The sequence below is a fragment of the Chiloscyllium plagiosum genome, unplaced genomic scaffold (genome assembly GCF_037043375.1).
Source record: "Chiloscyllium plagiosum isolate Xiang-an unplaced genomic scaffold, Cpla_swu_hap1 HiC_scaffold_45, whole genome shotgun sequence".
Lineage (NCBI taxonomy): Eukaryota > Metazoa > Chordata > Chondrichthyes > Orectolobiformes > Hemiscylliidae > Chiloscyllium > Chiloscyllium plagiosum.
Window position 1 is genome coordinate 11509860 of NW_028270183.1, and position 12892 is coordinate 11522751.

The 12892-nt window shown below is 46.2% G+C and overlaps 1 protein-coding gene across 12 annotated transcripts in view; it reads left to right on the top strand.

Moving 5' to 3' along the window:
- Window positions 1–12892, top strand: part of nfixb (nuclear factor I/Xb) — a 635608-nt gene that overhangs the window by 608968 nt on the left and 13748 nt on the right. The window lies entirely within an intron of this gene.

Below are 12892 nucleotides of genomic sequence, written 5' to 3' on the forward strand. Positions count from 1 at the left end.
AGCAGCTGTAAAGTGACACATGGGCGATGCGGAGGAATGTGCTGACTTCAAGGGCACCGTGCAGCTTCCTGCGATTTCTCAGGCTGCTCCGGGAGATGGGGCAAAGTGGGAACGTATGTGATCTGGGCCTCACTGGATTTGAATCGCTGTTAGATTCACAGTGGCCAGACACAAGCTGAAACCCCTCAGACTACCTGCAAGGCACCCGTTTTCCTTCTACAAATTAGCAAACACCGAAATCACACTCCCACAGCACCGTTAGATGGGTTTAAAAGAATGAGTGGAATGGAGGGATTTCATAGAAACCTATAAAGTTCTAACAGCACCAGGCAGGGGAAACGCAGGAAGGATATTCCGAGGGAATCCAGAACCAAGGGTTACAGTGCCAGGACATGGAGTAGGCCATTTGGGACTGAGATGAGGAGAAGCGTCTTCACCCAGAGAGTGGGGAGCCTGTGGAATTCCCTGCCACACATTGCGGCTCAGGCCAAAACATTGAATGCTTTCCAGAACGAGTCAGGTATTGTTCTTAGGGCTAAAGAGATCAAGGGACGTGAGGGAGAAAGTGGAAACACGTACTGAACTGGATGATCAGCCATGATAATATTGAATGGGGGAGCAGGCTTGAAGGGCTGAATGGCCTACTCCTGCTCCTGTTTTCTATCTTAAACTTAGCAAAATGTTCAACGGTCCTTCAGAGGATTTGACCTGGAGTCACAGAAGTCTGTTATGACACAAAGAGGCTACTCAGCCCATCATGTGTGTACCAGCTGTATAAATAAACATGATGGGTTAGTGCCATCCTTTTCCTTTAACAAGGCGACCCCAGTGTGTTTGCTTTGCAGGGCTCCCCCTTCACCATATTTCAGTCTATGCCCTGTTGACTGCCTCAATTGGACTAGACTCCAGGACATGTGATAGCACATGTCTCAGTCACAGAGCGAGCCTTTTGAAGGGGAAGGAGAAGTGAGGTGGGGGAGGTGGTCATGGAGGGAACGTTGGGAGCTCAGGAACCTGGCCCAGTCGAAGCACAGCCACCAATGATGGAGACCCAGGACAGCCCACAGGGTCCTTGGACCCAAATGGAAACATGGCTAGATGGGTGGGTCGAAGAGAGGACAGTCAACTGGAGGGGCTATTTGACCACGTTGGCTCTCACCGTGCCCCTCCTTCCCTCCCTGATGCCTTGATGCTTGAGTCTGGCACTGAGTATCTTTGGACAAGGTTGGCGCAGTGCCCACCTCCCATTTGAAACCCCTCTAAAGCAGTCATGGTTCATCAAAATGCCTCACATGGTGATCTTGCTGCCTGCTCATGGGTAAACATCAGCATCACAGTGAAGCCCTGAAGTGGGCATTAATTCCCCCTTGAAAGGACTGAGTTGGTGTTGAGGTAGTGAGGTTGTCAACTTGTCTTCCCACCGTTGGGGTGGGGGGATGAGGGAGGTGGTGGGGTCCCAATTAAATACCCCCCACCCCCCCACCTTGCATCAGCATTCCTCCCCGTGATATTATTAGAAAACGAAAAAGGATCTCTGCAACTAAATCAAGGCAGGGTGTTCACAGAGTGGTTCCCACTCAAAACATGGAATGTTCCTTATCAGTCTATTTCACCCCCAATCTGCCCCCACCACCACCACACCATCATCACCATTGTCAATTCTGGGTTAAGTGAAGGTTGTTTGAGCACTCACGCTGTAAAGTGTTTCATTTTAATCATCTAATCCAACACTGGTACAGCTGCAGGCGTACAAAACGCAGGTGCGGCCACATTTGGAGTATTGCATACAATTCTGGTCAGCGCATTATAGGAAGGATGTGGAAGCTTTGGAAAGGGTTCAGAGAAGATTTAAGAGGATGTAACTTGGTATGGAGGGAAGGTCTTACGAGGAAAGGCTGAGGGACTTGAGGCTGTTTTCGTTAGAGAGAAGAAGGTTGAGAGATGACTTAATTGAGATATATAAGATAATCAGAGGGTTAGATAGGGTGGACAGTGAGAGCCTTTTCCTTCGGATGCCGATGGCTAGCATGAGGGGACATAGCTCTAAATTGCGGGGTGATAGACATAGGACAGATGTCAGAGGTAGTTTCTTTACTCAGAGAATAATAGGGATGTGGAACACACTGCCTATAGCAGTAGTAGACTTGTCAATTTTATGGGCATTTAAATGGTCATTGGATAGGCATATGGATGTAGGTTACATGGGCTTCAGATTGGTTCCACAGGTTGGTGCAACATCGAGAACTGAAGGGGCTGCACTGCGCTGTAATGTTCTATGTTCTATGGTATTCCTCACCTCCCCATTTTCATCACCCTTCCTGAAATCTTCTCCTGAAGTGTAGAGTCACATTATGGAAGGATTCCAAACACATTAGCAATCCTTATATAAACTGAAGAAGAGCGGAGGCCATTGGGCCCATGGTCTGTCATCCACTGTTTGGTGCTTGGGGCTGGGATGCTGAGTGACAGTAGGGTCCTGCATCACAGCCAGTCTCCATTCCAAACGTCTCCATCCTCCATATACTTGCAACCTCTGACCTGTCACTGGATAGACAATGGGGCAGAAGGGAAATTAGACCTCAACTTACACCATAAGATAGAGGAGCAGAACTAGACCATTTGACCCATTGAGTCTGTTTTGCCATTCAATCATGGTTGATATGTTTCTCAATCCCATTCTCTTGCCTTCTTCCCATAACCCTTCAGCCCCTTACTAATCAAGAACCTATCCACTGTATTAAATACACAATGCCTTGATCATATTCAATGAGCACTGTTCTCTGGGGGAGGGAATTCCAAAGATTAATGACCCTCTGAGACAAGAACATCCTCCTCAGCTACATGTTAAACAGTGCATCCCCACAGGAGGGGAAACCTCCTCTAAGCATTTGCCCCCTCAGAACCAAAAAGCTTGTTCTTCCAAACTGTAATTGGCTGTCAGAAGGCAGGAGACTGCAAGGCTGAACATTTTGAGTGGCTGAAGGGCATTTGGTTGGTTGGTTGGTTGGTGGAGGTGGAGGAAATAATTGGAGCCATGTCATGTGATGGCACTTGCTGGAATGCATTGGCAATCCCAGGGGTCAATGTATTTAGCTGCCGAGCTGGTGTTGAAATAACTAGTATGAGACCTGACCATCTTCCTCACATTGTACCCAAACTGTCCTGCCTTGAATATTCAGAATCCCAACAGTGCAGAAAGAAGCCATTCAGCCCATCAAATCCCACCACTTCTCCCATCCAGATTCACCCCCCTATTCTATAACCCCATATTTGCCACGGCAAATCCCCCTAAACTACGTACCCTGAACACGACAGCATGGCCAATCCACCTAGCCTGCACATCTTGGACTGGGGGAGGAATCCACACAGATACGGGGAGAATGTGCAAACTCCACACTGACAGTCACCTGAGGCAGGAATCGAACCAAGGTCCCTGGGACTGCGACACTGCAGTGCTAATTAGTGAGCCACTGTTCCACTTGCTTACTGTTGATGACAGAGGGGCAAAGGTGGAGAGTGCTAACTCTCGGTTTGAAAATATTTTGAATTGTTAGCTTGTTATAGCCAGGCTGCATCTCCAAGTTCAAAACTAGGGTGGGCCAAGTGTGTCATGAAGTGAATGGAACCCATTTGGCAATTTTTATATGAAAGTGGGTGGTAGTGTAACTTGGACAAAATTGTACTGTCCATTAAAAACCAAACAACTTTGCATCGTCCCTCTCCCAGTCCAGTGAGTAGCTCTGACCTGTCAAACTCAAAGTGTAGATGCAAACTGAGCACCCAGAAAATGATCATGGGTTTAGGGACACAGGTCGAGGAAGGTAGAGAAGGCACCTCCCCATCACTTTCTCAAGCGGCAGTGAAAGATGGGCAATAAAAGCTGGGCCCAGCAAGTGACAACCACATCCTACCAGTGAATTAGAAACAAGACATCACTGATTGCAGCTGGGAATTCAAGAGGAATGTCTTTTTTCTGGACAATATGGAACTTGGTTCTGTAGACACAGTTGAGTCGAATAGCAAAGCAGGGAAGATAGACAATAGGGAGCTAAACAAGTGGGAGAGAGGGTAGAAGAGATGAGTGGATGGAGCCCATCTGGGTGTGCATGGTCCAGCTGGTCCAAATGGCTTCTTTCTGTACTGTGATTTCTAGGAGATCTGACCCTCCTACCAAAACCCTGGTGAGCTCTGGTTGCCGGCTGAGGTATTCCCAAGCTTTCAGGTTGGGAATACCTCACCCAGATGGGGTGAAAGGGGGAGGGATGGTTTTTGGAGTTGACCTGATTTGGTTTTGAGCTGACTGTGTTGGAATATCACTTGACATTCTAGAGCTCTGGCCATTGTATTGGGCTCAGAGGGACAGGCTTGGCAGTGCTTGTTGGGGTGTTGCAGGCCAAGGTCAGTGGCTGGCTCAGAGAGATGTTAAAGCTCAGCCATGACCGCTCTTGTTGTTAGAAAGGATCCCAAACTCCCCCTCGTGCACGTTGCTGTAAATTCAGCCCTCATCACACTCTATCAAAACTAGATGTGCTCACCACTTCCACATCCACTGCTCATGACTGGCCTGTACATTCATAAAGAAATAGAAACATGAAACTAACAGTGCAAAACATGTTCTTCAGCCCATCAGGTCTGCACTGACAATAGAAAAATAGTAACTGATTGGCTTTGGAGCCAACTTTCCCTCTTAGGTACATGCCCAGGCCTTTATAGATAAAGTTGTCGCTTTCACTTACGGCTTTTACTGGACACCACGCACAAACTTTGGAAGTCCACACAACGGCCGGAGGCATTAGATGGAGCCTAGTTTGGAACAAACTGAGGATATTGAAAAGGCATTCTGGTTATATTAAAGACCTAGCTCCGTCTTGTGTGGATGGAGGTGTGTGGTCTCAGTTGATTAATGTCCAGCCACCAATCTCTCTCCTACTGCCTTCTCACCACCCACCCCCAGGCAAGGGAGATGATAGGGATTTCTGAGTTGCGACTCTTGCTGAAATCCTCTCCTTTATTTTATTTAATTTATTATTGTCACATGTACCTAGGTACAGTGAAAAGTTTTGTTTTGCGTGCAGTACAGGCAGATCATACCATACAAAGTGCATTATGGTAATAGAACAGAGTGAGAAATATACTGTTCCCAATGCAGAGAAGGTCCACAAAGGGTAAGATCAACATTAAATTTAAAATTTGAGAGGTCCACTCTAATAACAGCGGTTGAGAAACTGTTCTTCAATCTGTTGGTACTTGTGTTTCAGCTTTTTGACTTTTTGCCTGACAGAAGAGGTTGGAAGAGAGTAAAACTGGAGTGGGAGGAGCATTTGTTGATGTTGGGTACCTTCCCGAGACAGTGAGAAGTGTAGATGGAGTCAATGGATGGAAGGTTGGCTTGTGTGATGGACTGGGCTATGTTCAAGACTCTGTAGTTTCGCAGCAGCTGAGAAAGCCGTGGTGCAGCTGGATAGGTTGCTTTCTATGTTCCATCTATAAAAATTGATAAGAGTCTTTATGGATACGCTGAATTTCCTTTGCTGTCTGAGGAAGTAGAGGCGTGGTTGTGCTTTCTTGACCGTAGCATTAACATGGGTGGAGCTGGGGAGAGTAAACTCTATGATAAGTGAAATAGAGGTAATGAACAAGCTGCATGGAGGTGATGTTGAATCTCAGATGGTCTTGGTTGTCTCACACCTTTCTAACAAGGAGCTGCTGAGGCCAGTGCTAAAATGCTTTGAGAGGGTGTTGAAAATATCTTTTGAGGGTAACAGTTAAGGCACATCATTGAGGCAGAACGATAAAATACATTTAACCCTTCTTACATCCCACTACACTGACTGACTGACATTACCATGAATTGTCGTGCAGATAGAGGCCATTCAGCCCATCAGGTCTGCACCAACCCTCTGCAGAGTATCTCACATAGCTTCACATTTACCAGAGTTAACCCAGCTAGCCTGCATGTTATGGGGCAATTTAGCATGGCCAATCCACCTCACCCACACACCTTTGTGACTGTGGGAGAAAACCCACACAGACATAATAAGGAGAATGTACAAACTCCATACAGTCAGTCACCGAGGCTGGAATTGAACCTAGGTCCCTGGTGCTGTGAGGTAGCAGTGCTAATCAATGTGTCACCCACAAAGGGCTTTCCTTCTTAACCTCTCAACTTGCTTAGAGGTATGCTGACCCTCAGGTTAAACTCACCACCAGTTGGCTCTCTAACTCTGTCTGATGAGAGAGCAGCCCTATAGTTCTCTGGGACTATAGTGACTTTTCTTCTAACCAAAAGTCCTTGCCACTGATTTTAGTGCTGAAAAGATTTTGATTTCTATCATTGGCATTGTTCAATCTAAAACCATGTGAAAATTAGCATTATTTTTCTGAAAGGAAATCCTATTTAAGTGAAATAAATTGTGTCATTCAGACGACCAACTAACGTTCCAATGGAACTGGTACTATTTACAAAAGCTTATTGGCCAAGATTTTCAGTTCCTGACTTGGTCATTTAATTTGGCCTCGGTCTGGTCGTTGAACCCTTCACCTTTTACTGAGAGGGCGAGGGACCACAGTGTTATCACTGCAGCCTCAGCGCTGTCAATACTTGCAAACTTGTTAATGATTTATTGGATTTTGTGCAGTTACCTGAGTGCAGGCAAGTCACCAAGGGCTGGGGAATGGAAATTTGCCTCAGTTAGCAGTTACTCGAAGACAGAACAACTCACTCTCAGAATAAGAACATGGTTTTAGAAACAGGAGCAACAATAGGCCATTCGGTCCATTGAGCATGCTTTGCCAATCAGTACTGTCAAAGCTTGTTTGACTGTGGCCTCAACCTCATTCTCCTGTCTGTCCTCCAATCCATCCCTAAAACCTTTGACCACCTCCCTTGTTAATGGAACACTCAGCCATGAATGTTTTAAGACCCAACTTGCTGTGGTAGAAAATTACAAAGACTAAAGACTTTCTGAGACACCAAGTTCCTCCACACCTCCATCTTCAAGAAAGGTAAAGTCACCATAATCCTACCAGATCGTAGGACTGCTCCCCCCTCAGGTAGTGAGGGTTTAATCTGAGGGTCACCACATCTCAGACAAGGGGAGATGTTGAGAAGGAAAGTCCTTCATGGTAACCTCAGCCAGTGATGGGGATTAAGCCCTTGCAATTGGCATCATTTAACAATGGAAACCAGCCATCCAGCCAACTGAGCTAACCAAATCACGACCGCTTAATGTTAAACTGTGCCCTTTAATTTTGGATTCATGTCTGCAAGGAGATGTCCTCTTAGCATCCTTGCCCTCAGAATCCAATATGTTTCAGGAATATCACATCTTGTTCTGCCATACTTCAGTGTGTGACAGCCTTACCCTTCCTCCTAAGACAAACTCTTTCATCCCAGGGAAAGACCTTCCTCTGAACTGTTCCATCATGTGTATGCCCCTCCTTAAGTGACTCATCTACAGAGGAACCTCGATTATCCAAATATCGGATTATCTGGCAAGATCACAAGGTCCCGATGCTCGGCATTTGATTGTCCAGAATTCGATTAACCGAACAAAATATTCCCTGTCCGTGTCCTTTGGATAATCGAGGTTCCTCTGTCCACCACAATGGCTGCAATGGTTCAAGAAGGCAGCTCACCAGGACCTCCAACAGGCCAGTCAGTGATGGGCAATCTATGCTGGGCCAAGCACCCCCATAACGGATAAAGTTCAATAAGGAGGCCAGAACTGTATGCAAGTTGCAGTCTCACCAATGCACTACACTGTCATAGCACCAACCCCATCCTACTTGAACACAAGCACAAGAATTCGGAGCAAGAGTAGACCATTTGGCCCTTTAGGCCTGCTCCATCATTTAACAAGATCATAGTTGATCTGATGGTGGCCTCAATTCCACTTACCTGCTCCCAGCCCCACATATACCCCCATCCTGCCCCCCCGCCCATCAATCAACAATATATCAAAAAGACCAACATCTCTACTCACCTTCTTAATTACTTGTCGTTGACATATTGTGATGCACCCCATTGTTTGCCCCTTTCCTAGTGTCCTTTCATCTGTTCCTTGGTCAATTGTTTGCCTAATTTTCCCTCAAATTATGGGATAAATGGAAATTCAGTTGGCTTCCTCAGATAAGGAGAGATTTCTCTCTGATTCACGCATAGTTGTGGGTGAATCCGGCCAGGACAGCATCTACTGCCCCTCCCTAATGGCCCCACAGTTAAGAGTCAAGCATGTGGGATTGGAGTCACAAAAGGGTCAGACTGGGTAAGGACAGCGGTTTCCTTGCCTAAAGGGAGATGAATAGTTGGCTGTTTCCCCAACTACTGACAGTGGGTTCATGGTCACCATTAAAGTGATTTTTTTAAAATTGAATTCAAATTCTACCATCTGCCATGGTGTGATTTGACTCCCAGAACATTACCTGAATCCCTGAATTGATAGTCAAACGATAACACCATAAACAGAGAGGGTGAGAGGAAGACATACAGGCTGAGATAAATAAATTACAGGCGAATCATTTTTAACCTCAGTCAAACGCCATCCAAATGCAGAGTTAACAGGAAGCACTATGTTTCTGTTTGTCTTCTCAGTACAAGCGAATAGAACTCATTAAAGTCGTTAATGTAAGCATAAGGGCCAACAATACTCCCAAGTTCATCAACAGATGCAGTTGAGTAGATTTTAGAGCCTACTTATGTAATGTTTGCACTGAGGCTACACCAACCATAACTAGTTGGTACAATCACTGAATCATACAGTACAGAAACGGCCCTCCTTAAGCCAGTTAAGACTCTCCAAGTGGAAGTTGGTTGAGGGGTTGGGGGCTGCTGCATTCTGAGTGATAGATTCATCAGAATACCCCGGAGACCCTGTCTGTGTAAAAATTGACAGAGAGAGAGAGGGAGAGAGTGAGGAAGAGATGTGCCAGGGAGATTTCACAGATCTGCCCTTTCCTTTATTCATTGAGTAGAGGAAGAGCAACCCCTGGTGGCAGGCTAGGCAATCGCAGTGGCCTCGGGGCAGCGTTCGGACAGAGTGCAAGACAAATTAGAAACAGATTACAAGCACCTTCCGCAAATATTTCAAGCCAGGCATTCAGTGTCGATGTCAGATTCCAATCCCAGATGCAACAATTTACGAGCATTGAGAGGATTTATTATGTGCAAAGAATCTTCTGGAGCATTTTTGTTGCTTTGGGTGGCTTTCCCTCGCCCCGAGAGTGGGGTCAGGTTTCAGTATTGCTTTAACAAATTTGGAGGTTCTCTGTCGCCAGCTTTTTGGGACCGGGATTGGGGGGGGGGGGGGGGGGGGGGGTCGGGGGTGACGTTAAATCAAGGCTCCATTCTCCCGCCCATTAGGATCAGGAACAGTATCATTCCGGCCAGAAGAAGCAAGGGGGCAGCTCCATCCAGTGTATTCATCCCTCAGCCAGTGGTGTGGAAGCGGGTTTTGTGGGATCTTACTGTGCACACAGGGGCCGCCGCTTCCCTACAAGTGACTGCACGGGCTTTGGGGCATTTCGGGGCTCACACGGTCACAGGATAAGCAGATGCCTGGCATCCAAAGCTTTGCCCTTATTATTTTAGGAATCATAAGAGATCACAGTCCGCAGTATTTTAATATGGCTGTTCCCCACCCCCGCCATCTCGCCCTTGAAGGGGCCGTTGTTTGAAGTTTTCTCCACGGTTGTAGGTGTGTGATTGCATGGAGACTATTTCCAGACTGAACTAACACTCAGCCATCTTTGTGCATATCAATCATATGGAAGCGGAAAATGTCCATAGTACTTTCGGGACTACACAGTGATCCTAATACGTTGAGTATTGGAAACACTGTAGTTCACACAAATTACTGATCAGTTTTAATAAGGTTTGGCATTCCTAATGAACACTGTATCCCCTTCTTAGGTCTAACCTCTGGACTTTCTGACTGAGGCCATTAATCAGCCAGATAAATTTCAGTTCCCAGTGCCATCAGAGCTCTGGCGTCATGTAGTGACTCTATTGTGACTGGGGTCGATTAGCTCAGTTAGCTGAATGGCTGGTTTGTGTCACTAGCAACTTGAGTGCTACTCCTGCACAGGCTGAGGTTACCATTACTGACTCTCCTTCTCAAACTCTCCACTTGCCTGAAATGTGGTGCCTCAGGTTAAACCACTACCATCAATTATCTGTGACTATGAGAGAATGGTCCAGGTGAACTTTGGTGATTGTACCTTTACCATTATAACTCCTTTTGGGTGAGTAAACAAAGGCTTAATTCATGACAAACATAGAGTCAAAGAGATGTACAGCATGGAAACAGACCCTTCGGTCCAACCCGTCCATGCCGACCAAATATCCCAACCCAATCTAGTCCCACCTGCCAGCACCCGGCCCATATCCCTCCAAACCCTTCCTATTCATATACCCATCCAAATGCCTGTTAAAAGTATCGACTCTAGCGGGACTCGAACCCAGAACCTTTGAATCCCTTCAAACTGCTAGAAGTCCAATGCGCTAGCCGTTGCGGCATGGAGTCACTTTAAAACAGGAGTTGCTCAGTGCTGTTCCTGAGCTGCCTGTGGGATAAGGCTCTTACACTCACCAATGTGTGCATGACTTGGTTGCTCCTCCAAGTGCCTTCATACCTGACCACTGACACAGAAACAGACAGGAGGTCATTCAGCCCCTCCAGCCTGTTCTGTCATTCAATTAAAGCATGGTTAATCTATAACAACCATTGGTTCTCTCACCCGAGCCAAAGACAAATCCATCAATGTCATTCAGTAATGTGGGTTGCAAACGCAAATGTCACGCATTAATTTTAGAGATGGGCAAAATGACCACGACTGTTGGGTCCAAGGTCCCTGGCACTGCCCAGTTAGGGGGAGAACTCAAAGGATGGAGGAAGGATCAGGAACACCCTCAGAAACGAGAGAACAATCCGAGGCGCAGATCCAATAACCACCTTCCCCTCCCCACCGTCCCACCCCTACCCATCCCCTAAGGTGAGGAGCCTCTGGGTGAATCCTTCATTGTAGCAAAATCAGCAGTTTCCAGGGGATTACAAAACTGGCCAATCTTTTGGCAAATCCATTGGCCGAAGTTGGCTGATAAACGAATACAGCTGACAATATCAGTCATTGAAGTAGGAAGGTCTAATCATGTCAGTTGGACTAACCGGTCAACCAGCCCCTTTGAACAGGAAGGAAAATATTTTAAAGTTCTTTCACAAGTAGTGTTGTCAGATTAGGAATTATATCAAAGATGGTAAAGCATTGGCAGAGCCGTTTGGAGTCTGGGTGAATATTGTTTGTGAAATGTCACTGTGAAGGAGTGATGTAGTGTGCAAAAGCAGAAACTCAGCCGGTCTGGCAGCATTGGTGGAGAGAAAGCAGAGTTAACGTTTCAGGCCCAGTGATCCTTCTTCCTGAATCTGCAGATCTTTACTTTTTCATGGTCTAGTGTAGACTGGTATTTTGTAATCACTCCAGGGAAAGGTGTAGACGTTAAAACTAAGGAGTTCGGAATAAGGTGGAAAATTGGGGAGGATCTCGGTATGGGGGATGAGTTACATGGGGGATGAATCGTGGAGCAAGGTTATTGCAAGCAGATCAGGAGAAACCTACACTTTGTTTGGCTAAGGAAGCAATTATGATTTGATAGCGACTGAAGCTGACCCAGCGTGTTCCCGCCAGGTATGGAGCTCCCAGGGCAAGAGTTCTGTCTGTAGTTGATGCTCTGAGTTTGGATGGTCACACTTGCAGTTTAAAATCAACTAGGCGAAAGTGGGTACTGCAGATGCTGGAGATCAGAGTCAAGATTAGAGTGATGCTGGAAAAGCACAGCAGGTCAGGCAGCATCCGAGGAGCAGGAATATCGACGTTTCGGGCAGAAGCCCTTCATCAGGAATTGTGAACGAATCCTGCCTGAAGCGTTGATGTCCCTGCTCCTCGGATGCTGCCTGACCTGCTGTGCTTTTCCAGCACCACTCTAATCTAGACACTTGCAGTTTAAGCCTCCCCTAATGATCTTGTGCAGCAGGCGGTCACATCTTTCCTGGCTCCGTGCTTAAGCTGTCCAGCTCGCCTGTGAAATGTGATACTTCACTTTAGATCGCGGAGCTATGACACTGGTTGGTACATTTCATTCACAGAGCTCTCAGGTATCTGCTCCATGCTGTTGCTCTGACTTTCAGCTCCCTCTATAGCCTCCTTCACTTTCCTCTAAGCCTGCACTAATCAAGCACAGTGAACGTCAATCGTAAACAGACTCATATAATCGAACATCAAAGAATTGAACACTACTTTTACTCACTTACTGGATGGTGGTTTGTGATGTTTGCAGTCAGTCAGAAAGGGCGCTATTGAGATGTGTGGAATGTATTCTTAAATATATAGAGAAAAATGCAATGTTAATGTAGATAAGCGGAGATTAATCCAAAGAGCAGTAGCTTTCTTTGGACCTCTCAATGTTTTCCCTTTCTCTTAACTTTTATCCAAGTGTTTTTTATTGAAAAATTTACCTTGCGTTGAGAGATACCTTTGCGTTGTGTCAAAGTGGTCCCCTTACTATGCAAATTAATTGGAAAGGATTTTGCATGTATTTTCTTGATGCACTTGATTCCCACTGACTTGCTTCAGGAGCAGTTCCGAGAAGACTCACGTTTTCCTGAGATGAGGGGGTTCGGCTTGGGAGGAAGGGTTGAAGAGGTCAGGCCATCAGAGTTCAGATGAATGAGAGGTGATCGTAGTGAATCTGTAGATATTGAGAGGATGTTTCACCTCAGGAAGGAATTCACAACAGGAGGAATGGTTTTAATCTGTCATTTAGGATGGAGCTGAGGAATTTATTCTCTCTTAGTCCCTGGAATTCTCTTACACAGGTCATTAAATATGGACAGATTTC